Genomic DNA, 24,466 nt, shown 5'->3' on the forward strand with positions numbered 1-24,466 from the left:
GAGCCTCTCCAGCCCCTCCTCATTGCCCACAACAGGGAGCCCCACACCCAGACACAGCAGCCCAGATGTGCCCCCCTGGCCTGTGGTGCCTCTGGCAAGGGAACAGCACGAGGCACTGCAGGACCCTGCAGAAAATTCCTGAAGCACTTGGAGGATGATCCTGCACCCCAAGGGATGATCCCATGGTGCCAGCTCAGGAACTGAAATGGGGAGCAGGGTCAGAAAGGAAAGGGCAAATAGGGATGGGCTGTTTGCAGGGGAGGGGATAGGGATGGGCAAGAGAAAGAAAACTGGATCAGGAAAGAGGAAAGAAGGGTAAGGTGAAGCAAAGGAAATGCTCTAGGCAGTTTGGGGGTGCCTGCCAGGCAGCCCTGGCTCTGAACAACTTCAGGAGTGGGACAGGAAACTCACAGCTGATGGGAACAAACTTTCTGGCTGACTTCAGAGGCCATGACAAAGCTGAGTGGTTTCCCTGCCACCCCCCTGCCCTTGCTGGCCCCAGGGGCTGATGGCATTTGTGCTCACTCAGCTCCATGTCCCCACAGCAGCACCATGGGGGTGCTGAGCCTGCTGTGTGCAATGCAAACAGGGGCTCCTGAGCCAGTGCTGCCGTGTGTGTGCCTGCAAGGATGCGGCTCCTGTGTGAGCTGGGGGAGAGGCCAGGGCTGCAGAGGGGGAATGTTGTTGGCAGGTGCATGAGGGCGCTCTGGGATGCTGCCCTGGGGTGTCCAGCGCAGTGGGGATGGATCAGCCCCTGCTCTGCTGCTCCTTGCCAGGGTGTCTCCCTTGCAGGGAGCTTGCAGAGCACCAGCCATGCTGTTTGCCCCCAGCCTGCCCACAGCCAGCCTGGAGCTGCTCCCAGGGCTTTTCTGTGCTCAGCATTGGGCTGGCCAAGTGTTGTGGAGAGAGCCTGGCCAAGGAGCCTGGAGACCCCAGGCCCTGGCCTGAGGAGTCAGTGCTGCCCCAGCAGTGCCCATGGCCTGTCCCTGCTGCAGCCCCGGCACTGCCACCCCCAGGGCTGTGCCCGGCCCCGAGAGCACTCAGGCCCTGCAGCAACACGAGGGCCAGGAGGGCAGCGGGGCAGTGGCACGGGAGCAGCACTGGCAACACCAAGTGCTGCTGCTGCTGGGCACAGCTGCTGTGCCAGCACTGATCTGCCCCAGCTCTGCACACAGACATTGGTGCTGCCCCTCCAGAGCAGGGAATAAAACGGACACACCTGGAGAAAACTCTGCTGGGAGAGAGATCCTTTAGTTCATTTAAATCCACTAAGAGCACAGCACCTTATTTATGGTCTGTGGCCACAGAGAAAGTGGGTCGAAAGACAATGAGAAATGGCATGAACAATGCAATTTTTTAATGGATTATAGTAAAAAAGTGAAATAAAAACAACAACCTCCAAAATAAAACCAACAAGAATTATCAAAGGTGACTTTTTTACAAATGATTTGCAGAAATTGACCATCAGTTTACAGTTTCTTGAATCCTCCAGTCATCAATGTCCACACTGCAGCCTTGAGCTCCTGGTTCCTCAGGCTGTAGATGAGAGGGTTCAGAGCTGGAGGAACCACTGAGTACAGAAATGACACTGCCAGATCCAGGGATGGGGAGGAGATGGAGGGGGGCTTCAGGTAGTCAAAAAAGCCAGTCGTAACAAACAGGGCTACCACGGCCAGATGAGGGAGGCAGGTGGAAAAGGCTTTGTACTGCCCCTGCTCAGAGGGGATCCTCAGCACAGCCCTGAAAATCTGCACATAGGAGAAAACAATGAACACAAAACAACCAAAAGCTAAACAGACATTAACAGCAAGGATCCCAACTTCCCTGAAGTTGGAGTGTGAGCAGGAGAGCTTGAGGATCTGAGGAATTTCACAGAAGAATCCCCCCAGGGCATTGCCATGGCACAGGGGCAGGGAAAATGTATTGGCTGTGTGCAGCAGAGCAGTGAGAAAGCCACTGGCCCAGGCAGCTGCTGCCATGTGGGCACAAGCTCTGCTGCCCAGGAGGGTCCCGTAGTGCAGGGGTTTGCAGATGGACACGTAGCGGTCGTAGCACATGATGGTCAGGAGATAATATTCTGCACTAATGAAGAACAGAAGGAAAAATACCTGTGCTGCACATCCTTCATGGGAGATGTTTCTGGTGTCCCAGAGGGAATTGTGCATGGCTTTGGGGACAGTGGTGCAGATGGAGCCCAGGTCAGAGAGGGCCAGGTTGAGCAGGAAGAAGAACATGGGGGTGTGCAGGTGGTGGCCGCAGGCTACGGCGCTGATGATGAGGCCGTTGGCCAGGAGGGCAGCCAGGGAGATGGCCAGGAAGAGGCAGAAGTGCAGGAGCTGCAGCTGCCGCGTGTCTGCCAATGGCAGCAGGAGGAAGTGGCTGATGGAGCTGCTGTTGGACATTTTTTCATTCTGGCCATCGAGTCCTGTTGAAGGGAGGACACAGTGACAATCCAGGGGAGATTTTGCTGAGCCATGTCCAAGTCCCTCCTCCCAGCCTTGCTGCTGCTCTGTGCCACCCCATCTTCCTTTTTTCAAACCCCTTCCTTCAGCCCCGTGCCTGGAGCTCTGCTGGGATCTGGCTCTGTTGCTGTGATCAGCAGGGGTTCTGCCCACGGACACTCTGGGGTCTGCTCTGCTCTGCAGCAATGGAGTCATGGGAGCAGTGACAGGGACCAGTCCTGGGGCTGGACTTCATCAGCCCAAACTGTTCCTGAGGCAGAGGAGCTTAGCAGCATCACCTGTCCCAGGGGTAAGGAGCAGTGATGGCCAAAGGCAGTTTGAGAGGGATTCCTGCTGTGCCCAGGGAGACCAGAGAGAATTGTGCAATGCAAGAACATTGGCTCTAACTCAGTGAAGGGTGAGGGGAGCTGCTCTGTCACTCCATCTGTCCCCAGCTGCCCTTTCTGAGATCGAGGACAGTCACTGTGTGTCCCTGAAAATCAGCCTGACACAGCAGAGCAACCTGGCTCAGCCCTTCTCAGAGTCTGAGCCCCACTCCTGGCCAAGGACATTCCTGTCCCCCAGTGTCCCCTGGAGGCAGCTCCCAGCTTGAATGGCATCCCAAGGACACACCCAGGGTCCTGTCTATGGCAAGAACAGCTCCCCCAAGCCTGGGCACCATGGAAACGTGATGCTGGATGGATCTGGAGGCTGGGGAAATGGAGGCACCTGCTGTCTCAGTGTGACTGTTAATGAGCCTCAGCCCCTGCTCTACTGTGCACAGCTGTGTCCATTGCCATCAAACTCAGCCAGGGCAAGGTGGGAGCAAAGATTCGTGAAAGCAGAAACTCAAGCAGGAAACTCCTGCCGTGAATGAGCCCATGAAAAGTCCCCTCAGAAATGACCTGGGCAGGAGCTGGAGCTCTGAGCAGCCCTGGCCAGCACAGCACCCTCTGCATAGCAGCAGGACCTGTCCTGGCAGGAGTCACTCCTTGCACTCACAGCTCCCCTCCACCATCCATGGGGAGCTGCCAGGCAGGCTGAGAGCTGTCCCTGGCAGGTGGCACATGGGCTGGGCTGGCCAAGAGCCTTGAGGGCTGCAGGAGCTACTCTGCAGGACAGCCCTGGGCAGCCCTGGCTGCAGCCCCAGCTTCAGCCCCTGCAGCCGTCCCTGGCAGCAGGAGCCGTCCTGCCCTGTCCCTCTGACGGTGCCCAGGGCAGCCCTGCTCTGCAGCACATCCTCCTCCTCCTCCTCCTCCTCCTCCTCCTCCTCCTCCTCCTCCTCCTCCTGCTGTGCCTCAGAGAAACTGGGAGAGTCCTCCTGACACATCCCCCAGGCTGTGGGCTGTGCTGGCTCCAGGAGATGCCTCCAGGAGCACAGGGGACATTGCCCTGCACCCACACACTCACCATGTCCAGGGCTGTGAAGATGTTTCCCCAAGTGCAGTCTCAGCTCAATGTCTTCCCAGTCCTGATTGCCTTGAGCCTGTCTGTGCCTGGCTCCTGTGCCCTCAGTGCCTGCAGGCAGTGCCCTCAGCCCTGCTGGGCTGGCAGAGGAGCTGCTCCTCAGCAGAAATGTCTTTTTGTAGCTTCTCTTGGTTTACCTTGGGAGCTGCCTCTGTGCCAGGAGCCCAGCCCAGCTCAGCAGCACAGACACAGCACAAGGAATTTAATCAATCTCTTGAGGCTTTAGTTTACTTTACATTATAATCATTCCCTGAGAGAGTGTTCAAAAAACTTTTCAAGAACTAAAATTTAAATTAAAATACTGAAGTTTCTTGAAGTTTTAATGGGTCCCACTGTGAGACATGATTGAGAAAGTGTTCCCTATTTCCAGTTAGAGCAGGAAATTGGAGGCAGAGATGACAGGTGGGGACAAAGAGAAGCCAAGTCTTGGTGCCCTGGGGCACAGCAGGGTCTGTGCCACCATGGGCTGTGAGGAGACACCTTGTCCTGAGCCACTGGGGCCTCCTGGCACAGCCCCAGCAAGGCTGGCCACTGGCACCCCTTGTGCTGCCCTCAGCATCCCCCCACATCTCAGTGGCCTCAGGGATCTGCTGGGACCAGTCCCTGGGGAGCCTTGGTCAGGAATGGCCCTGGGGGCTCCTTCATGCTCCCAGGGACTGCAGGTTTTTCAGAGGACTTTGGGTTTTGCTTTTCCCTTGGAGTCTCTGAGAGCTTTGTGCAATCATGGCCTCCAATTATCTGCTTTAATGAGTCCCTTGAGAGCCTTTGTCAGTAACAACACTCAGTGGGGCTCATTAACACTTCAAGGTACTCAGGGTTAATTTAAGTTCTACTTTTTGACACTGTGTGTCTGAGAGGTTTGTGCAGTGACAGCTTCCAATTATCTGCTTTAATGACTCCCTTGAGAGGCTTTGTCAGTAATGATACTCAGTGGGGCTCATTAATGCTTCGAGGTACTCAGTTTTTTAAGGAACTGGGCATTTTTCTTTTGACACCAACTCTTTTAGTATTTTATGCAATGATGCCCCCAATTATCTGCTTTAATTAGTCCCTTGAGAGCTTTGTACTGACACTCAGTGGGGCTCATTAATACTTTGAGATACTCAAGGATTTAAAGGTAGTTTGGATTTTCCTTTGTACACTGAATTTCTGAGAGGTTTTTGGGAAATTCTGGCCTCCCATTCTCCCCTCCAAGGAGTCCATGAGGAGCCTGTGTTGGGGATGGACCTCAGTGGGGCCCATTAATGCTTTGAGACACTTTGGGTTTTTCTTCTGCCTTGGACTCCTGGAAAGGTTTGTGCAATCTCCTCTCAGGCCCTGAGGTTCAAGGGCTCAGCACCAAATGCACCACGGGGCTGATTGGGATCAAGCAAGTCCTGACAAACCATGGCTCTGCCTTGATTTACTTCTGGTCTGGTGCCATTCATTAGGAAGGTTTTCAAATGCAGTCATGGAGAAATATTTCCAAAAGCTGCTAAGAAATACCCATTCCTATTTTGAAGGGTGTATTTCATTGCTGTTGTCTTTAGAGCAGAGGTGATTGCAGCATTCTGTGGTTGATATTGATGCAGGGTCTCTCCTCAGGAGGTCTGGCCTGCTCACAGAAGCTGTGCCTTGAGGTCTGACCCAGTGTGGACAACCTTGCTCCACATTCCCCAACCCCATCCTGTCTGTCCTCACTCACCTGGGACCTGCTTTGCTTGGAGAACTGACTGCACTCAAGCAAACAAGGGTTTTCTTGGTTTTTTCGAAGCAATCTAAAACTCCTAACTTTCCCCATTACAGACACCTTCTATTAGTGTGTGTCATGGCCAGGGTGCCAACAAGGAGGTTCCCCTTCATCCAAGGCAGAACCCTGCAAGGACTATTTGAGAGCTTTGCACTCCTTGGTTCCCTGAGGCCTTGCAGTGTCACAAATGCCCCTTGGTTCCATGAGGTTCTGCACTGTCACAGTGGAGATTTGGGTCCATGGGCCCCCACGGTGTCACAATGCTCTTTTTGGTTCCATGAGGCCTTGATCAGTCACAATGGACTTTTGGTTCCATGAGGTTCTGTACTCAACAATGGTCTCTGGAGTTCCAAAGTGTCACAACAGACCCTTGGTTCCATGAGGTTCATTGGTGTCACCATGGTCTCCTTGGTTCCAGGAGCCATCACAATGTCACAACAGACCCTTGGTTCCATGAGGTTCCTGCAGCAGGACTTTCCCTATGGCCCAGCAGAGCTCATCTCTTCTGTCCATCAGCTGGGGCCATCACTCAGGGCATCTTCCCCCTCTCAGGAATTGCTGAGATAACCCAGGCCCCACATCTGTCCTGTCCTGAGTTCTCTCTGGTGCCAGGGAGGTGGAATTCCCAGCTGACCATGAACATCTGGCCTTGAGAGCAGCCTGAAGGGAGATGAGCCTTGAATTTCTGAGTGACACACACTTCACTTTACAAACTAGAAAAGCTACACAGAACTTTCACCAAGCAGAAATCTTCTGCATAGTCCCTGCAAACAGGTAGGGCTTCTCTCCCAAGTCTGGATGCATCTTTGTGGTTCCTTTTCTGGGAGCTGAGTGAAAGGGCTCCATGTGTACTCCCTCATCAGTTTGGTGCTAAGTTACATTGACTCCTGATCTCTGCTATTCCTTCACTAGCTGTAATATAGGGAACTTTATTGTGCACGGTGTTTGTATCTACCTGGGCTTCTTTTGTTTATCCTGTGCAGTAAGTATTCCAGTTAAAGTGTCTTGTCTGTTAATCTTGAGTCCATTTGGTAAATAATTCATTTTATAATAGACCTCATTAGCCATTCTCTTGTGAGCAAAAGCAATTTGGTGTGCAGGTCGCCTGAAACAGAATTACTGCCAGAAACCTGAGCATAAGACAAGACTTGTCTAAGCTTTCACTCCATTCAAAATATATTTCAATTAAAGACAAAAAGAGAGAATATCATTTTTTCTTACTTTTATTTTCTTTTTTATACACTGATATCAGCAATCTCTAGCTGATATTGATCCCCAGCCCCTCCTAAATCAGTATGAATAGACATGAAAATCAAGACCTTTTATGGCTGACAATCAATCACACTCTGTCCCGACCCCCACCCCACCATTTCCCCCATCCAAGCCCTGGCACTCAGAGCAGCCTTGTGCAAATCTGAGCTCCCTCCCCTCCAGGCTGTGCCTGCAGCTTTCAGCTCCTTGGCACCAACTCCCACCTGCTTTCCTTGGAGAAGGAGCTGCCTGAGACACAGAGGGATGTTCATTTCTTGCCAGCAAAAACCAAAGGCAGACACAGCTCCATAAAAAACAGAAGTCCAGCCCAAGGAGTGCTGGGGAATGGAGTCACATCCAGGGGTGTCCCCAGGACTCAGGATTGGGGCCAGGGCAGTGAAATCTCTTTCTTGCTGATGTGGAGGAGGCCATGGAGGGCACCCTGAGTCAGTGTCCAGGTGAGGCCAAGCTGGGTGGGAGTGTGGCTGTGCTGCAGGGCAGGAAGCTCTGCAGAGGGATCTGGACAGGCTGGAGCCATGGGCCCAGGACAATTGGATGAGGTTCAGCAAGGCCAAGGGCTGGCTCCTGCCCTGGGCTCACAACCACCCCAAATCCCTGGCTGTGCCCTGCCCCTGATCCCCACAGCCTGTCCTGTTTCCTTCATCCCTGCATTGCCAGGGACTTTGTGGGACAAGGGAGCTCTGCTGTGGGGATGGAGGGAGGTGCAAGTGCCAGCACTGCAGTGGGAACCACAACTCATCAGGTTTGTGTCCTTTGGGGGTCAGCAACTGGTGAGACTCAGAGGCACAGAAGGTTTCTCTTCTTGGCCAACATAAAAAAAATTACCAATGATAAAATTCAATAAACTTCAAAATTCTTCCCTCAGCTCTGTGCAATGTCAAAGCAGTATCTGATGTATCCACCATGAACAAGGTATTTTCATACAGGAACACTTTTAGACACAGACATTAGAAAGGGTGATTCTGTGATAGATGTAGACACAATTAAGATGTTGACTAATGTGGAATGACCAGAGAACAATGGGAGGAGGAAATCTGGGAGCAATGGCAAGGCCATAGGACCAGCTGGTCTAGGGAAGAGATGTCCTTAGACATGGCCATTTAAACAGGAGAGGTGGAAACACCCAAATGGAGAGGGACATGAAATTATAGACAGTATAGTGGTAACACAGGTACAGGGGAAGATCAGTATTTCTTGTCCTGCCATCAGTACACATCCAGGAAATTTCTCTTCTCTTCTGGTGGGAAATTTTGACATTTCTTAAAGTACTCAAATGCCCCAGCTAATGAGATGTGCTCGTGCACCTTGAAAGCTGCAGGTCCCCTACAGCCCCAGAGGGCTCCTGTCCCATAAACATCTGCTCCGGCCCATTCCAAAATCGGGAGCAGCATCGTCCTGGGATCATGAGGGAGCTGAGGTTGGAAGGGATCTCAGCAAGTCTGCAGCCAAACCTGTCAGAAACTGGGTCAGACCAAGTGGTTCAAGCCTCGATTTGGTGTGGATTGGAAAATCCCAAAGCCAGGGATGGGGCAGCATCTCAGAACCTGTCTGAGCCCATGGGAACAAAGGTTTTCCACATGTCCTGTCTGATCTCCCCTCATTCCCCTTCCACCCATTGACTTTTGTCCCCTCCAGCCCTCCCAGTGCAGAGCCTGGCTCTGTGTTCTCCATCAGCTCCTGGGTGGCTCTGCCAGGCTGGCATGAGGAGCCCCTCAGCCTTCCCTGCTCCAGGCTGGACAAGCCCAGCTCCCTCAGCCTCTCCTCACAGCCAAAGGGCTCCAGCCCCACCTTGGAGGCCCTTCCCTCACCCTGCTCCAGCTGCCAGACATCTTTCCTGCCCTGGGCAACCCAAACCAGGCCCCAGTGACCTGGATAATCCACGGCCTTGATGTCCTGGTCACACAGCCCTGGCCCCTTGTCCTCGTGTCAGGCTCTGGGGTTGATTTGTGGAACATCCTTGGGGGAGGCTGTGGCTCCAGGTGGAGCAGGGGGATCCCGGGGGACAGGGGACCCTGCTGGGCATGAACAGCATTGGACTTGTCTGGGGAAACTGTGAGGGGGGCTGGGGCAGAGTGACCAACCCAGTGACCTCACACAGCCCTGCTGGGATGTCACACAGCCCCTGCTGTGATGTCACACAGCCCTGCTGTGATGTCACAGCCTGCTCTGTGATGTCACACAGCCAGCCTATGATGTCATAGCTGTTCAATGACCTCTCATAACCCAGTCTATGATGCCATAAGCCACTCTGTGACCTCATGTTCCCAGATGATAAATTGCCCACACAACTGAACTAACACAATGCTTGTTCTCCAAAACCACTGGCCTCTGGAACCTGCACAATTCCCGCTGTGTGAGAAGGGGAACTGGAAATTCCCCAGCCTCAGTGTCCTGCCAGCTCAGCCAGGCTGAACTGGAACATTGGGTTCCACGACCACCAGGGACCACCAGAGAGACCCCCAGGACAGAAGAACCCATGGGTAAAGGGGAGGGGAAATATGTTCATGATTGTGGGCAAATGATTATCATTTGTGTGTTCAGTCCAGGAAAATCAATGACTAAGTTTGCAAAATACAGAATATAAACAGAAACTTTCCTGTACTCAGCATGCACGGCTTTGGGAGGAGCTGTCCCCCTGTGTATCCAGCCAAATAAAGAATGCTGCTTTTTAATGCTACATTGGTGTTAAGGAGTTGTTTATTTTGCTGAATTTTTGGTAACACTGGCACTCCCAAGGGAAGCTCTGTGTCCTGCTGTTCACAAACAGAGAAGGGCTGGTGGGAGATGTGGTGGTCAGAGGCTGCCTGGGGTAGAGTGACCATGAAATAATCGAGTTTTCAATATTCTGTGAGAGAAAGAGGGGCATCAACAAAACTTCTACACTGGAATTATGGAGAGTAGACTGGCCTTTTCAGGATGAGGATTTGGGGATAACTGAATCAGGTACTGATTTTTTTAGGGGAAGCTGCCCTTAAAAACAAAGGAATGGACAGATCCAAGGGATCCAAGGATGGACACACTTCGAGAAATAAATCTTGAAGGAGCAGGAGCAGCCTGTACCTCTGTGCCAAAAGTGAGCTAGCGAGGAAAAAATGACTGATCTGGCTGGGCATGGAGCTTTTTCCAGAAACTCAAGGAAAAAAAGAAGGTGCATCACCTTTTGACCAAGGGGCAGGTAACTCAGGAAATATTAATGGATGTTGTTAAATCATGCAGAAAGAAAAGTTGGGAGGTGAAACCTCAATTAGGACTTAACCTGACCTGTTCTGTGAAGGATAACAGAAATTATTTTCTCAATACATTAATGGCTAAAGTAGGAGTAAGGAGAACATTTAGAACACTCCCAAGGAAAGCTCTGTGTCCTGCTGTTCACAAACGGAGAAGGGCTGGTGGGAGATGTGGTGATCAGAGGCTGTTTGGGGTACAGTGACCATGAAATAAACCAGTTTTCAATATTCTGTGAAAAAAGGAGAGCTATCATTTAAACTTCTACAGTGGAATCATGGAGGGCAGACTTCAGCCTATTCAGGATGCAGATTTGGAGAGAACCAAATCAGGTACTGATTTCTTTGAGGGAAACAGCCTGTAAAAATAAAGGCTTTCAGGAAGGATGGAAACACCTCAAGAAAGAAATCTTGAAGGAGAAGGAGCAGCCTGTCCTGCATGCCAAAACTGAGCTAGCAAGGAAAATGACTGGCCTGGTTGGGCATGAAGCTTTTTCCAGGAACTCAGGGAAAAAAGAAGGTGCATCAGCTTTGGACCAAGGGGAAGGCAACTCAGGAAGATTTTAAGGATGTTATTAAATCTTCCAGGAAGAAAAGGAGAGAGCTGAAAGCTCTATTGCAGCTTAACGTTGCTGCTTCTTTGAAAAATACTGAAAATAATGTTTATACATATATTAATAGCCAAAGCAGGGACAAGGAAAACCTCAGTTCTTTATTGGATGCAGTTGGGAATATAGTAATTAAAGATGAGGAAGAATTTGAGGTACTTAACACATTCCTTGCCTCAGTTTTCAACAGTAAGAAAGGTTGAGCTCAGGCCAAGTGTTCTCCTGAGCTGGTAGATGGGGACAGGGAGCAGAACAGACCCCTGTAATCCAGGAGGAAGCAGCTGGGGACATGCTGAGCCACTCAGATGCTCACTGGTGTCTCTGGGAGCAGATGGGATCCATCCTAGGGGGATGAGGGAGCTGCTGGATGAGCTCCCCAAGCTGCTCTCCATCATTTCTCATCAGTGCTGGCTCAGCAGGGAGGTGCCAGAGGACTGGAGGTGCCAATGTGAGCCCATGCCCAAGAAGGGCTGGAAGGAGGATGTGGGGAACTGCAGGCCTGTCAGCCTGACCTGGGTGCCTGGTGAGGTGATGGAACAGATCACCTTGAGTGCCATCACAGTGCACCTCCAGGATGGCTGAGGGATCAGAGCCAGCCAGCGTGGATTTCAATATCTGCACTGATGATCTGGATGAGGGCATTGAGTGCAGCATCAGCAAATGTGCAGATGGCACCAAGCTGGGTGTGAGTGTGGATGTGCTGGAGGGTAGGAGGGCTCTGCAGAGGGACCTGGCCTGGAACAGGAATGGTGTGGCCAGCAGAACCCGGGCAGGGATTCTTCCCCTGTGCTCAGCACTGTTAAGGCTGTGCCTCAAGTGATGTGTCCAGATATGGGCTCCCAGTTTAGGAAGGACATTGACACTGGTGATATCAAACCAATTTGGTGTCACCACAGTCCCATTAGGTCCTAGAATATCGTCATTATCTCCATGATTCCTTGAGGCCTCCCAGGGTCACAATATCCCTTTTGATTCCATGGGAGCCCTTGGTGTCACAAATTTCCTTGGAACTTTGGGCCTCATTGTGTCACACTGGTCACCTTGGCTCCATAGGCACTTGCAGTGTCACAATGAGCCCCTGGTTCCATGAGACCCTGTAGTGTCATAATCATCTCCTTGGCTATGCAGGGCCACAGTTGGACTCCTGGTCAAATGAGACCCCAAAGTGTCACTATGGATCCTTGTTTCCATAAATTCTCACTGTGTCATGATATTCTCATCTGCTCAATCAGGCCCCACAGTGTCCCAATGACCTGCTTGGCCTTGCAGCTTTAAAATGTCCCTTGCACGCTCAGGGCAGATTTCTGAATTCCTCCTCTGGACCTTGTCCTCACTTCCACCTCCTGGTCGTTGTGCTGTGGCTCATGCCTGTCATTTGTCCCTGGGGCAGCACAGCCCCCCTGGCCAGCACAGGCCCCACATCCCCTCATCAGACACGGCATAGCACAGGGAGTGTTTTGGGTGGGCAAATGTTCCCCACCAGAGTGTCCACTCCACACCTCAGTGTCCAGTCCCAGCACCCACATCCCGTGCCAGGGTTCACAGAGAGCCCTGCTCTGGGCTCTGCCAAGGGCTGGGTGAGGAGGGAGCCCGGGCAGGGCTGATACTGCCCCTAGAGCAGTGCTGAAATGGGCAGGAGGAAGGAGATAAGCACAGAACAAACAGACCAAGAAAGTGGGGTGAGTGTCCAGGTTTGGAAATGGCTGATGGAAGAGGCTGGAGGGATGCTCAAAGCCCTGGGGCACCTTCTCACACTGGCCATGCCACCAAGGCCACAGACCAAGCTCCTCAGTGCTGCACCTGCCTGTGTGAGATCCCTGCCAGGGCACTGGCACAGCAGCACACACCTGCTGGAACGTGTCCTGGCCCTGCAGAGTCACACAGCTCAGCTGACACGAGTGGGTTTTATCTCCTGGGCTCTCACCTTTTTTCCATGGGGCTTCAGAGTGTCACAATGTTCTCCTTGTTTCTGCAGTGTCACAATGACCCCTTGCTGCCATGAGGCCCTGCAGTGTCAAATGGCCCTTTGGTTCCCCACAGTGTCACAATGGTCTCCATGATTCCATGGGGCCTTGCAATGCCACAATGGTCTCCATGGATCCATGGTGCCCTGCAGGATCCCAATGGCCCTTTGGCTGCACCAGGCCCTGTAATGCAACAATGGCCTCTTGGTTCCACAAAGCCCTGCTGCTCCACACCGGCCCCTTGGCACCATGGGGCCCAGCAGTGCCACAGTGATGTCCTTGGTTCCACGGGGTCCCCACAGTGTCACAGTGGTCCCTTGGATCCATGGTACCCTGCAGTGTCACAATAATCCCTTAGATCCATGGTGTCCCCACAGTATTACAATGGCTCTTTCATTTCAGAAGGCCCCAAAGTGTCTCAATGGTCACCATGGTTCCATGGGGCCCCACAGTGTCACCATGGTCTCCACAGGAAGGAATCCATGAATCCCCTGTGTTTCATGGCTTCATGAACTGCAGGCACCAGAGGCCAAGGCCAGCCAGACCTATCTGTCCTGGCCACTTTTGTCTGGCAGAAGCCTTTGCAGATAGGAATTCTGGAAGAAAAGCACCAATTTTTGCCATGGGTGCCTCTGCAAGAGGGATGTTTTTTTTCCAGAGGAAGGAGAGCATGGAGCCCCAGTGTTTGAAGACAGATGAGACCCAGCTCTAAGGAAGCCAAGGGCAGCCAGAGTGTTGGAAATGGCAACTTTTGTTTGGCAGCAATCACGGATATTGAGAATTTTGGAGAGGGAAATCTCATTTTGCCAATGGGTGCCTGGATGAGAAGGGCAGTTCTTTTCCATTTGAAAGAAAATCCCAGAGCCCCAGGGTTTCAGGGGTGCATGAGAAGAGACCCTCGACATGCCAAGGGCAGTTGGACCAGTCAGGCCAAGCCAACCAGACCTGTTACCTGTTCCCTTGTTTCCATGGGACCCCACAGTGCCACAATGGTTGTGCCATATTGGATCCTTGGTTCCTTGAGGCCCAGCTGTGTAACCCTGGCCTCTTGTTTCCATGGGGTTCTACAGTGTCACAATGGTGCCTTGTTTCCATGAGGCCTTGCAGTGTCACAGGGTTCTCCTTGGTGCCGCAGTATCCCAATGGACCCTTGGTTCCATGGGGACTCACAGTATCAGAAGGTTCTCCTTGGTTCCATGAGGCCCTACAGGTCTCCTTGGTTCAACAAGGCCTCAAAGTGTCATCAGGGCCTCCAGGATTCCATGAGACCCTGCAATGTAACAATGGACTTTTGGTTTCATGGGGTCCTGCACTGTTCCATGAATCCTCAGTTCCATGGGGCCCTCTAGTGTCACAATGAGCTCCTTGGTTCAGTGGTGCCCCACAGTGACACAATCACCCCTTGGCCCGACAGGACCCCATAGTGTCACAATGGTTCCTTGTTTCCATGAGGCCTCATAGTGTCACAATGGACTCCTTGGTTCCATGAGGTCACAAAGTGTCACAGTGGCCCCTTGATTCAGTGAGGCCAGTGATGCCTTAAGATTTTAGACTTTATATTTTTCAAATCCTCTACTGCATATGGGCATAACTCTAAACTCCATATAAAGTGTTAGATACGTGTCTTCACCTTTTGGTCAGACAAATCAATTCCTCTAAAAATCAAGGACACCCTACAGCCTCAGGCCCCCAAAAATATAAACAAAATTGAATTGCAGGGGGACAAACTGGGGGAGTATGACTTCATTACCTGAAGCTGTAATTGGAAGATTAACCCCTGACATGCAAACAGACGAAACTTAAATCTGTCTGAAAAACTCATCATCACAATCCATCTTGGGTGTAGCCCCTGGGAGGCTTTTGAATGTCGAAGGTGAATCTATTGAAAGCCTTTAATAAATACCCACTTTATTCTCTTAACCATTTCTAGCCTCCGTTCCTGACAGCCACTCCAAGGCATCACCTGTAGTGTCAGAATAGTCTCCATGATTCCATAAGGCCCTGCAGTGTCACAACAGATCATTGATTCCATGAGACCCCACAGTGTCACAATGGCCCCTCAGTTCCACTGAGCCCAGGAGTATCACTAGGGTCCCCTTGGTTCCAAAATGCCCCAAAATGCCACAATGGTCCTTTGATTTCAAATAGTTTCAAATTGTAAAAATGGTCTCCTTGGTTCCATGATGCCCTGTACTGTAACAAAGTTCTCCTTGGTTCCACGGTGTCAGAATGGCCCCTTTGTCCCATGGAGCCCCACACTGTCACTGTGCTCCCCTTGATTCCATGAGGCCCTGCCGTGCTACAATGGCCCCAATGGCTACAATGGTCTCCAGGGAGACTCTCTACAACCACCTGAACAGAGGCTGTAGTCAGGTGGGGGTTGGTCTCTTCTCCCAGGCAGCACCTGACAGAATGAGAGGACACAGTCTGAAGATGAGCCAGAGGTAGTTTAGGTTTGACATCAGGGAAAAATTCTTCACTGCAAGAGTGATTGGGCACTGGAATCTTCTGCCCAGGGAAGAAGGTGCTGGAGTCACTACCCTTGGAGGCATTGAAAAACAGACTGGACCTGGCACTCAGAGTCATGGTTAAATTGATGAGGTGATGTTAGGTCATAGGTTGGATTTGAGGATCACAAGGGTCTTTGCCAACCTCATTCATTCTGTGATTCTGTTTCATAAAAGTCTCCATTGTTCCATGAGGCCCTGCAATGTCCCAATGAACATTTGGTTTCATGAGTTCCCACAGTGTAACAATGGACCCTTGGTTCCATGAGGCCTTTCTCTCTCACAATGGACTTTTGGTTCTATGAGGTGTCTCAGTGCCACAATGGTGTCCTTGGACCTGCAGTGTCACAAGGGACCAGAGGTTCTATGTGGCCCCACTCTGTCAAAATAGATTTTTGTTCCATGAGCTCCCACAGTGCTAAAAGTGTAAGGGTCGGTCCGAAGTTCCCCTCGATTTTGCCTCCCAACCATCACAAGGAGACCTCGAGGACCCCACCCAGGTTGACTCCAAACAATGGTTTCCTGGCCTGGCCAAGGTGGATGCTCGTGACTGTGTGCTGGTGTATTGTGTTCACTGGACTGTGCTGTTGTGGCACCAACCAGAGGTTGTGTTGTACCAACTGAGGACTGCTTGACCGTACCTGTCTCCTGCAGCACCACACAATGGTCCATAAATCTTCCCACCTCTTGGCCAGAAGCCACTCGCTTTGGAGAAGGACTATAAAAGAGCGACCCTCTGGAAAGACCCTTTGAGATCTCTCCACTGATGAAGACCCCCTGGAGAAGACCCCTGAGATCTCCTCACAGATGAAGACTCGTCTATCAGATGACCCGTGAGGACGCCCGTCTCGTCTGTTGGTAGCTATTTTCCCATCCCTTCCTTTCCTTCCCCTTTCCCTATCCTATACCTCTCCCCTTTACCATAACTGAATTGTTGGCATTTGATGAAATGCATTGCTGCTGTTGATTAAACTGATTTTCTGCTGTTGAATAAACTGATTTTGTCCCCTGCATTTTGCCTGTTTGCACCTTTGAGATCAAAAGAACCATCACGACCCCCGCTCTGTATTAATAGCGGATCGTGACATTAAATTGGCGTCACGGACAGGATTTTCTGGCAGACAGAAGGGATGCAAGGTTGTGTGTAGTCTGTAGCAGGGGAAGGAAGTCTTACTCCACCCACACCTAGCTGGCCACCTTGGATGGGTGAGCCTGTCTAGAAAGCAAGGGGGGTTTTTCTGATTTCCCGCAGACTGCAGACACCTTGGTGTGGAGCATCCCCAGACTCGCTTGAGGGCTCTGTCGTCAGAATTTCACAAAAGATCTACTGGTGCAAAAGGCAGGACACTGTTGTTGTTGTTGTTGTTGTTGTTGTTGTTGTTGTTGTTGTTGTTGTTGTTGTTGTTGTTGTTAATGATGTTTGACTACTTGGTGCAGTGAAGAGACAACCTGGTGTTTGTAACTAAGGAGTGCCTCCCAAGTAGTTTGGTCTCTTCACCCACACAGGGAAGCGAAGGGGGGCACACAGCGAAAGCTGTTTCGTTGTGTGTGGTAACTTAAGCAATTGACCTCCCTGTTGTGGTTTTTACTTATCCCTTCACAAAATGACTGAGAATTCCACTGTAACAGATAAAACTGCATTTTATGCTCTATTAGCTAAGTATAGCACCAGACCGTCCCAAGGTGGGGAGGAATGGGCAAACAATAATTGGTTTAATGTGGAGAATGTGATTGATAGAATATATTCTTTGCAACATGAATCAAAGTTCAAACTGGGCAAAATAAAACCATGCTCTGCTCAGTTTTGGGAGCTTGTCTTACGGCAGCTATAGAAACTCGCTCTGAGTGAAGAAGTGAAGAAAGAACAATTATAGACTCTCTACAAAATCTTGTTCAAATTTTGCAAAAACAATTAGATCAAGAAAGGAATGAGAACCATTTGTTTCCAGATGAAAATAATTTGTTAAAAGCTGCCTTAAGAGAAGAATGGGACAAAAATTCAATGCAGGGTATAACACCAAAAAAAAGCACAGGAGAAGGAAGCTATTCACATTAATCCAATACACTCTCAAAAAGACCTAATTTTGATGAAAAATTGTGGGCAACACTGCTGCCCCAACTTGAAACCTGTGATTAAAATAGAATATGATTATATCAGTGATGCACCCCCCGAGCAACCTTCTCCACAGGTTCTGGGCAGTGTACCAGAGCAAACTTCTCCACAAGTTCTGAACAATGTACCAAAGCAATCTCCTCCACAGGCTCTGGGAGTTGAGCCAAAGCAGTACACCTGCACTGGGCTTTCCCAAGGGTATGAACATTCCCCACTTTGGCCCACCACACTTTAGCCCAGGAATTAGAAAAGATACCCAAACGTGACAATACAGCTGTCTATCAATACATTGATGATATTCTGGTGGGAAGGGATGAAATAAAAGTAGTGGGGAATACTCAACAAAAAATAATCTCTCATTTGGAAAACCCTGATTTGCAAATTTCCTCAGAGAAAATTCAAAAACCTTCTCAGGAGGTGAAGTTTTTGGGAATTTGGTGGAAAGGAGGCATGACATGTATTCCACCTGATACTCTAACCTCCCTGGATCAAATTAAATTGCCCGAATCCAAGAAAGAGCTCCAACAGCCTCTAGAATTATTAGTGTTCTGGAGAAAACACATCACAATCACTATTGAGACCCCTCCCCCTGACGGGGTGGCCCAGAGATCCTCAGTTGGGAAGTGTTATGCCCAGATAAAACATGACTGTAACATCTTCTCAGTAACAGAAGGAGCTGTAAAAAATCTGGCAATACAAGAAACTGAGAGCTTGGCTAATAGCCATGACAAACCTGCCTTGGTAATTAAAGTAGCCACTCCTTTCTCCCCTGAACAATCAGCAAATTCTTGGTTCACTGATGCTTCTGCCAAACGAGAGGGAAAGGTGGGGAAATACAGGGCAGTAGCCCTCCCCACTTCTGCTGGTGAACAAATTAATACTGAGGGAGAAGGCAGCTCTCAGACCGGTGAGCTGACAGTTGTTTGGAGTGTTTTCCAACTTGAGGTACAGAATATCTCTCTTGTTTACATCTACACTGACTCCTATGCTGTGTTTAAAGGAGGTACAGAGTGGCCTCCTTTTCAGCAGCAAAATGATTGGGAAGTTAACAGAATTCCAGTCCACGCTACACACTGGATAGTTCCATCATTTTAATCTCCTGCCTCCTGGAGGCAGACTCTGTTTGTGTTTACTTTTCACAGAAGAACACCGAGGGACATGAAGAAGCACCCCCCTTAGTGTTGGATGACAAACCAAGGTTTTTCCTCCTTTCATGGTGACACAAGGTGATGATGTCGCAATAACTTGTAAATTAGCAACTGGATCCCTCACCGAACCTGCATACAGTTATGGCATAGGATCTCATGGCCGGACTTTATATTGCAAAATCCAAAAGCAAGACTGTTGGCTAAACCTAACTGCTGTACAATTTTCCTATAAAATCATGTGTGGAAAAAATGATACAAAATACTGGGGAGAACTTGATGTTAATGTTGTAACACCTACTACCCAACCACCGGTTGTGCTAAGCTCTACGATTTTTCAATTTGGACCTTATGTAATTAGAAAAAACTGGCTAACAACAAATATTGTTTAATCCGGCATGGTCTCTCAAACAAATCAAATTATTGATGCAAAATAATGTCTCAGAAGTCCAACCAGTTTGTTCACCCTTTCTACAGACTTCTTTTGAGGGATGGACAACCTGGTTGTGAAAACGGAATCCTTCTAAAAAAACGAATCGCAAGAGACATAACCAGTGTTGTGGGAACAGGATTGGGAATTTTGAATAGCATCGATTCAGAAGTACTAATGAATAAATTGGCTACCACAGCTGGAGATGTAACCAAATTACAACGGCCCCTGCAAACAGCCTTAACAGCTTTGGGAACCCAACAATGGTTGTTATCAAACATATTGCCAAGTTGGGAAAAGGTAAATGTAAATGACCACAAATTGGTAATCAATGCACTTGGTGCTACACAAAATAACATCTCTCTGTGTCTCAGCTGTATCCAGGCCCAGTTGTGGATGCAGTCAGTTGCTGCTTCAATTATAAGAGAAGGTGAGGAAGGCACTTTTCCCACTGAAATTCAAAAAAGAGTCTGGGACAGTGCCACCGATTTTGAAAGAGAGTTCCAGTCCTGGTGGAACTTAGCAAATTTTACCTATGAGCCCAGCACAAACACAGCCACAGCCTTTGTACTGACAATTCGTAATGCTTCAGTGCATTCAATATTCCCCATCATTGCACTGGGGTTGAACCATGATGGAGCCATTCTCTATCCTTTCGAGCATAGGGAATGGCCCCGTCAAATTGGTGAGAAATGGCAAATGAACATTTGGAAACTTGCATTGTCCGGGAACAACAAGGGTTTATCTGTGAAAGTAATGCAATCAGAGCTCAAGATATCTGCTTGGACACAGAATAGAATGTTTGCAATTTTGAAATTCATCCAAATGAGATTCCTGAAACAGTACTGGTATATATAGGCAATGGATGTGCATGCTTTAGAACTACTTGTGATAGTGTATTCATAGAAAATTTGGTACTGAATACTAAAAATCATTCAAACTTTTGTGTCTGTAACTTTACTAGGATTTCAGGATGTGATTTTTCCTATCTAGCCCCAGTTACTTTTTACCATCTTTTGCAGTCAAATTACACACTGATCCACCATCTATTGCCCACTCCAATTGGAATGAACCTCTCTCTGGTGAAGCAATTTTTGCTCCACCAAGATCTCATCGAAATTTTGGAGAAGATCAAGAAAAACGGACAGAAAACTCTAATAGCTGTTCATCACAGTGTGGAAAAAATACATCGTGTTTTGGAAAGAGTAAAGACAGATGCTGGACACAGGTGGTGGGATACTCTATTTGGGTGGTCACCTACTGCTACAGGTGTCCTGAACAAATTGTGTTATCCCACCATTGTTCTCTTGATTTTAGATTTAATTGGTTTTGTTTTATCAGCAATCCTATACATTATGAGTTGAAGAATAATGAAACAGTTAGCACAATTGGCATCTGTGACAAATGTATCCAGCTCAGTCACTGTTGACATCCCTAGGGTTATTGACACAATATTCTAATAGGATAAAATATGATTTTTAACTAAAATTTATTATCTTTTAATTGCAATTAAAAGTGTTTAATCAAAAATTTGCTTTCTTTGTTATGAAAAATTGATTTATTTTTATTCAAAAATTGAAAAATTAAAGAATTGATCAAATTGTTTAAAATTGTTACCAATCAAAAATTGAATATAATTGATTTGCTTTGTTTTCCTTTTTTCTCTTTTTCCTTATCCTTTCCCTTATCTTTTTCCTACTTTCATGTCTCTGTTTTCCGGGATATGCTACCAACTTGGATGAGACCTGAAGATGCCACAACTGAAGACTTCACCACAACTCTACAAAGGGGGACTCTTGACGACGATCGTGAGTCACGGGGTGGTGTAAGGGTTGGTCCAAAGTTCCCCTCGATTTTGCCTCCCAACCGTCGCAAGGAGACCTCGACGACCCCCACCCAGGCTGACTCCCAACAATGGTTTCCTGGCCTGGCCAAGGTGGATGCTCGTGACTGTGTGCTGGTGTATTGTGTTCACTGGACTGTGCTGTTGTGGCACCAACCAGAGGTTGTGTTGTACCAACTGAGGACTGCTTGACTGTACCTGTCTCCTGCAGCACCACACAATGGTCCATAAATCTTCCCACCTCTTGGCCAGAGGCCACTCGCTTTGGAGAAGGACTATAAAAGAGCGACCCTCTGGGAAAGACCCTTTGAGATCTCTCCACTGATGAAGACCCATCTACCCCCTGGAGGAAACCCCTGAGATCTCCCCTCGGATGAAGACTCGTCTATCAGATGACCCGTGAGGACGCCCGTCTCGTCTGTTGGTAGCTATTCTCCCATCCCTTCCTTTCCTTTCCCTTTCCCTATCCTATACCTCTCCCCTTTACCATAACTGAATTGTTGGCATTTGATGAAATGCATTGCTGTTGTTGAATAAACTGATTTTCTGCTGTTGAATAAACTGATTTTGTCCCCTGCACTTGGGCTGTTTGCACCTTGGAGATCAAAAGAACCATCACAACCCTGGCTCTGCATTAATAGCAGATCATGACACTACATTAATATCTACCTTTTATTTGAAAGACAAAAACATTCAAGAGGTCTGTTCCCTGTGCATTTAAATAAAAACAAGTGCATGCTTTGTCCTCTATATCGAGGATCCTTCCTGAGCCCTTCTCTGTCTCTGCAGGGCAGTGCCTGTGGGCAGAGGTGGAGGGAAGAGACTCCCAGCACAGCAGCACAGCCAGGGACAATGGCCCTGGCTCTTCCCACATCTGCTCTTCCCAACTCCCCCCTCTCCTTGCCAGCCCTTCTGTGGCTGTGAGGCCGCAGTGCTCTGGCAGTTTGGTTACTGTCCTGCTGTGTGTCCGTGCTGTGCCCACAGGCAGGGACAGGCCATGGGCACTGCTGGGACATAGCTGGGCTCCAGCACAGCAGCTCCATCAGCAAAGGGCATCTCCTGAGGGCAGGGCAGGAAGGCTTTGCTCTCCTCCAGAGCTGCTGTCAACAATGTGCTGCAGGAATGACCTGGCCAAGCAAAGCCCAGTGCCTGGGGCAGAGGGGCAGTGTGCAGGGGGCACACAGCAGTGTCCTGGCACAGCCAGAGCTCCTAGGATGGACCTGAGGGAGCAGCAGGGCAGGGCCTGGGCTGTGTCTTTGTTCTGGGCACAGCCTGGGAAGGTGCCCCAGGGCAATTGTCCCACACCAGCCCCTGCAATCACCACACCCAGCACTGGCCTCTCCCCCAGCTGCACGAGGTTGTTTGTCCCTGCATGGAGGGACACCGAGTGACCAGGCCAGCAGGCCATGTTTGCTCTGTACAGAGGAGATTTCAGCAGTGCATCGTGTGTGTGTGGGGAGATGAACCCGAGTGAGCACAAACACCATCACCAGCACTCGGGGGTGGCACAGTTCTGGTGGCACAAACAATGCCTTGAGGCCACTACACTCTGGGAAAACACCTGAACTCATTACTGGGCTGTGGTTACGACTGCATAGGAGAAACATCCCAGGCAGGGAGGGTCCAGGAAAAAAATGTTCAGGACAGCCTCGGACTGCACAGAGAGACCATTGGGGTGGGGGTCTGTGGGGAGAAATCAGAGCTGCCTCCCTTCTGAACCACCCTGAGGACCTGGACAGGGTTGTGCTGTCCTCTGGGCACTGACCAGGAGCTGAGGGATGTGGAAAAGGCCTTTGGAGTCAGGGATGCTGAGAAGGCTGGGCAGTGTCTCTGTGACATCTCTCTCAAACCCTTTGGAAAGGCCAGAGCCATCCCAGAGGGTGCTGGGAACTTGGGAAGGGCAGACATGGAACCAGTCTGCAAACAGAGCATGGAGGGGCACTGGGACAGTCACAGACTGGTCAGGCTCAGCAGGGAAGGGCAGGTGGCAAATCCTCCTGCAGCCATTCCAGGCACTGGCAGCACGAGGCAGGGATTGCAGAACCCCCATGGGAGGGAAAAGAAGGGGATGTTGTGTGCCCAGACTTTAGCCAGGCCTGGGACATGGTCTGCTGTGCTCTCCTCAGAGCCAGATTGGAGCGAGCTGGGCTGCAGGAGAGGAACATGGGGTGGGTGGGAATTTGGCTGAACAATCAGGGTCAAATGTCATCCATGGCACAGAGTCCTCTTGGCAGCCACTCCCTGGTGACATCCTTCAGTGACCAGCCCTTGACCACCAGTGTGGAACATTTCTATTATCTCTACAATGGCATGAAATGCACTTTCAATTCCTTTGTGGATGCTGCCAGGTTGCAGGGAGTCTGTGACCGAATTCATCTGGTTAATGGTGACTGCAAAATGTAATTTGGCAAAATGACTGAGTTGGGTAAATTTCTCTTGTCATCAGGTGTCCACCAAGCCACACGAAAAGGTTGAATTTATGTATCAGAAAAAAAGGCAGTTCAATATGGAAAATCAAACCCAAACAAAAAAAAACAAAGCAAGACCCACCCGCAACAACAAAAAACCCCACAAACCAAGCAACCACAAAAAGCAAAGGCCATTCACAGAAGCAAAGCAAATCCACAGGAAATCTCCTAGCAGCAGAAAATACTTAACCATATTGTAGCAGGAGTGGATTCTGTATGTGTAGGTGCTGTTTTGAATAAAAATGTTCTTAAAAAAGAAATCAATTCCCTACGCCCCTTGCCCCTCTCTTCTCTCAGTTTATTTCAGCTTATCATGGTGTGCCATGGAATGGAACATCCCTTGGTTCATCCAGCCCAGCTGTCCCATCCCTGTTCCCTCAGGAACACTTGCCCACCCCAAGCCCATGGCTTGGAGGGGCTAGCAGACACACCTTGTGGGGTGAGCACTGTGACAAGGACAGGAGAACAGAACAACATTTACACTGATCAAGTACAAGGAGAACAGAACAGCACAGCCTTGGAGGAACAGATAAAGGATGTAGCTGAGGCAAACAGAAGTCACACAAAATGCAAGGAGGATGCCAGATCAGCTCTGCAAGGCTGATAAAGCAGAAATTATAAAAAAAATAATATTGCCCTCACTCAAAAGTGGAGGTTGAGAAGAAGCTCCCTGAAAAGGGCACTGGATGTTGAAGACAGACCCCAAAGAACCATATAAGGACTTGTGATAAGGAGTGTAACTGTGTCCAATAAATTCAAAGAAAGTGGGAATAGCTAAAGAGTATGTAACCAGTGTGTGTGATAAAAACTCTGTTCATTCAATGCTCAGTGCACTCGAATGGAGGAAGGTTTGCCACAGTGACCACCATGATGTAATAAAGAATATTTGTTTTCAGATATTCAAAACTGTGTTCAAAACTTTCTGTCCTGTGGGTTTCAGTGTCAGTGGTGTCCTTGACTCCATTATGGCCCTTGCACAGTTTCACAATGGCCCCTTGGTTCCATGGGGCCCTGCTGTGTCACAATAAAACCTCAGTGCCAAGAGATTCTGGAGTGTCACAATGGTCTCCCTGGTTCAAACAGGCCCTGGAGTGTCACAGTGGCTGCTTGGTTCCATGAGCTTCCATAATATCACAATGCTCTCCTTGTTTCTGCAGTGTCATAGTGGACCCTCGGTTCCATTAGGCTCCTAAATGTCACTGGTGTTCTTGGTTCCATGTGGCCCTGCTGTGTCACCACAGCCCCTTGGTTCCAT

General features: G+C 49.5%; 1 protein-coding gene and 1 long non-coding RNA gene across 2 annotated transcripts in view; both read right to left on the reverse strand.

Moving 5' to 3' along the window:
* LOC148217360 (olfactory receptor 14A16-like) overlaps window positions 1-24,466 on the reverse strand; it is a 470,135-nt gene that overhangs the window by 59,645 nt on the left and 386,024 nt on the right. The window lies entirely within an intron of this gene.
* On the reverse strand, window positions 1,334-2,214 carry LOC148217361 (uncharacterized). The gene is made up of 2 exons (XR_015801076.1): window positions 2,109-2,214; window positions 1,334-1,748 (listed from the first exon to the last, which is right to left on the reverse strand). It is a non-coding gene; the product is annotated as an uncharacterized LOC148217361 (long non-coding RNA).

Source organism: Sturnus vulgaris, unplaced genomic scaffold (assembly GCF_052056855.1).
Source record: "Sturnus vulgaris isolate bStuVul1 unplaced genomic scaffold, bStuVul1.hap1 Scaffold_85, whole genome shotgun sequence".
Lineage (NCBI taxonomy): Eukaryota > Metazoa > Chordata > Aves > Passeriformes > Sturnidae > Sturnus > Sturnus vulgaris.